Source organism: Parasteatoda tepidariorum, chromosome 2 (assembly GCF_982258835.1).
Source record: "Parasteatoda tepidariorum strain Cologne lab strain chromosome 2, Ptep-v5.0, whole genome shotgun sequence".
NCBI classification, from domain to species: Eukaryota; Metazoa; Arthropoda; class Arachnida; order Araneae; family Theridiidae; genus Parasteatoda; species Parasteatoda tepidariorum.
This window is the reverse complement of record NC_141756.1, coordinates 122,600,641-122,604,687: the sequence shown is the minus strand read 5'-3', so window position 1 is coordinate 122,604,687 and position 4,047 is coordinate 122,600,641. Positions and strand designations below refer to the sequence as shown.

Below are 4,047 nucleotides of genomic sequence, written 5' to 3'. Positions count from 1 at the left end.
TAGCTTACAATTTGAGGCTAAAACTACCACGAAAAAAATTCGTTTTAAAAACGAAATCTTACAAAAAGGAAAAAAAACGTTCTTGCAGTATTAAATTTCCTATCAAAATGTTTAGACACTCTTAAAATGTATGTACCAATAAATACCTTAGTAGTAGGCGCAATCTTGGTGATAAATATTTCATTTCGGAATTAAACTCACATTTTAATCATGAGAAGTGATGAACGTTTTCTATAAAGTACAATCACATTAGCTATATTTCAATTTTGATTAACTTATGCGTTATGTTAACTGGAAAATGTATTATTTAATATAAATATATATAAATAAATTGGACAATACTTAGATAGGGGGTAGTGAGGTAAAACCGGCACATCGATTTCGGGGAAATTAGTTGTGTCTTCTGCGGACAAACTCTAAATTGCATTTCACTAGTTAAAAAGAAGGTCCTACTATATTGGCTTTTTGTTGATAATTAATTCACGGCGTCAGTGTAGATAAGTTTGCTTTATTATGTTAACTCTCTAATGTTCCCTCATTTTTAAGCTATCCATATTGATGATTATAATTATAAATTTTTTTTTTTAAGTTTAGCTTATTATATGTTTACTAAGGATTCATACCTTAAAAAACAATACGGATTTAACCCGATAATTAGCACTGTTCCGTTTCGTTTCGATAAACTCTGATCACGGGGTAAAACTGGATACTACCGGTGCCCCCTTTCCTTGATATGTGTCTATGCTGAACCCACAAAAGCTGCAGTGCAGCAGAGGAAGAAGATAACTACATCCAAAGCTGAACAAAGGTTTGACGGGTTGACAAAAATTTTTATGAGTCTTAGCCTCAAAGTTCAAAAAACCTGAATTTCATACATTGTAGAATTTTTGAAGACCTTTTATACAAAATTTACATTTTCATATAGATATTCCCTGCTATTTTCTTTCCTTTTTTTAAAAAAAGAAAAAAACTTAACAAAAACTATATTAAAAATTTTGATTGGGCCCTCAGCCGCTATGGGACAATTTTCCCTCCATTCGAGTATGACCTTGACTACCATAACATGTAAATTACATGCATAATTTTTTTAAACTTGTTTTACAAAATAGAAATGTCTGCTATTTTTTCACTGAAATTCAAGTGTTTTTAAATATTCCATAGAGTTAACATGTGTACCCCACTAGTGGGGTAAAACCGGATGGTTTACAGTTTCTCTGGGAAAAAAATCCTTTATAAAGAAAGTATAACATTTATGACTTTTCGAGATTGATATGAATGAACATCTTAGATATATAAGACAATTTATAGATTGAATTGTTTAGCTCTAATTGGCCTTCGAATCCTAGCTACTCAGTATTACCCCTGCATCCAAAATATATAAATCGAATGATAATTAGATTTATATTATATTTTTTAACATTTTATTTATTAGTTAAAATAAAGCAATTTTTTTATTGGTACATACGTGCTCATAATGAACAAACTTTATTTTCTTAATTAAAAAGCATGAAAAATATTTTTATGCTTAGAATTTAAAATGAAAGCATGTCTCTATGATTATTTATATCTCTCTTTTATAACTCTATTCAGTTAAATACTTACAATATTACTGACAAATTGTAAAATTAAAAGTTTGAAAATTCAAAAAAAAAATTTTTTTTTTAACCAGAGAGCAAAATACTTTCGTTAGAAATATTCAATTTTCCAATTAAAAATTATTCAAAATATGTGACTATTTGCAGAGAAGATAAGCGCAATTAACAGTAATCGCTCTATATTTAAGAAGAAAAAAAATAGTTATTTCCGTTGCTATCACTATTTCGGAAAATTTTCGCTTAGCGTGCCTCTTACTGCCATAACTCGAAAACTATTAAATAAAACAATATGAAATTTCGTATATTTCTAAAGATTAAAAAAAAAACATTCTTATACGAAGATGTTATTAATACAGCAATTATTATTACTTATTACTTTTTTGTGAAGCGTTATTTAGCTTAGCAATGTTTTTAGCAGGAAAGTTTTTTTTTTTTTCTTTTTTGCAGCCACGTAACTCAAAGACTGAAAATACGTCACACGTCTAATTTTGTTTAAATTTCATATTAGTTTAAGAGCAAGTAAATAGTTTATATTGACATATTTTCTACGAATGAATAAAAAACGATCAGAATTAAAAACGAACGAAAAAAAAACGAATTAAAATCGAATAATTAAAATTGCTTGTAACCATGTTCACTTCAGAATTAAAAAAAAGAAGAAAAAAACTTTTGACATTTTCAGAAATTTCAAATCAGCGTCAAAGTTGTTACATTATAAAATTTCGGTGCTGTTTTATATTATCTCGAAAGGTTAACAGAAATTTAGTATTTTTTCTATTTTGGATAGAACCAAACTAAAGTTTTAGCCATTCATTTAAAATAGCGATAGCATGCAAGTAACAGAACCACCTAGTGTTTAAGAAATAAAAAAATTAAAAAAAATTGAAAATTTTTGTCAAATCCACGAAAAACAAATCAACGTTAATAATTAATTTTTTTTATGATCAATGGGTAAGGTAGTCTTTTAGAGGAAGTTTTTCAGGGTTTGGGGAAGGTTTGCGCGAACAGTCTAATCCGATTTTATCAGTCTATGGGTAATTTTAAACCCCTGAACTGAATGTTAGGCTAACTAACACATTTTTAGATGCTTTCTTATAAAAATACAAAAGAATATAATAAGTATATAATAAATACTTCATAGTAGAATCATAAATGAACATATAATACCTCGTAGTAGAAGCATGCAATAAGCATATACGATGTTACTATGTGACAGTACAGGAATATATCTCATAGGAGAAACCCACAATAATTGCTCATAACAACATATAGGAAATTTTAAAAGTTTAAAATTCTAAATTTGCATAGCAGTGATCTCAGTTGAAAACAGAAATTTTTAAAATATAATTAAAGAAATAAAATATTGTTAGAAAACAAGAGTCATAATTTGTTTGAAACCACAACCAAGAATTGTACTATTAAAATTTCCTATTTAGGTAATAAAAACAAACAATAAAACAAGTAAAGAGAATTTTTCTCCATCGAAGAATAAAAATTATTAATAGAAAAATATATGGAAAGTTTAAATGGGAAATAAATTGAAAGTTTCAAAATATATAGTTGTTTTTCTTCTAACTTTTTAGAGGGTAATTTTTTAGTTTTCTAAAAGCATAATTGTTAAATTTCCTTATGCAAAGAAACTTTACACCATGTATCAAATAAAAATTAAACAGAAGAAAAAGAGGATGAGCCTTTTGAGACTTATGTGTATCAATTTGTGTTAAAATTCTTATTTCTATATATTCAGGGATGAGAGTAGTCAGAAAGTAAAAAAGAGGAAATCCAAAAAACAAAAAAAAGAAAAGAAAAAAAAGAAAATATATATATATATATATATATATATATATATATATATATATATATATATATATATATATATATATATATATATATATATAAACAAAAATTTGACAAAAAAGTGCGATTTTTAAACTTGTAAACCATGTGAATATAAATCCCGATATGAGACTTTTAAATCACGTAAATATGAAACTCTACATCGAGTTTAAAAAATGCGATAATAGAAATCATGATTTTTTAATTTTTTAATCGCGATGCATAATTTTTAAATCGCGCGATATTACAACCACAAACACGAATCATGATATTGGATTTTAAGCTCACGTGAATACGAATTGCTACAAAGGGCTTTAAAAGCTCGTAAATACAAATCGCGATATTGATTTTTTAAATCTCGTAAGTAAGAATGGCACTGTACAATATTTAAATCGCCTGAATAAGAATCGCAACGTTCAACTTTTAAATCAGGTAAAGGGCGATTCCACGAAAAGTGGTCCTGAGTGACTAAATTTTCAAAATTATCGTAAAATCAAAAATGACACAATTTCGGAATCTAGAAGATGTACATTTTTTAATAGTTAAGATAGTTTTTTGAATTACAAAAAATATTTATGTGAATTCTAACAAAAGGTGGAACACTATGAATTTTAAC

The 4,047-nt window shown here is 26.8% G+C and overlaps 1 long non-coding RNA gene across 1 annotated transcript in view; it reads right to left on the bottom strand.

Annotated features, from left to right (window-relative positions):
• Nucleotides 1-3,439, bottom strand: part of LOC122270877 (uncharacterized) — a 112,775-nt gene extending 109,336 nt beyond the window's left edge. Inside the window, exon 1 of the long non-coding RNA XR_015431784.1 lies at nt 1-3,439. This exon is cut by the window's left edge and continues 989 nt beyond it. This is a non-coding gene — a long non-coding RNA (uncharacterized LOC122270877).
• Between the last annotated feature and the right edge of the window lie 608 nt (nt 3,440-4,047).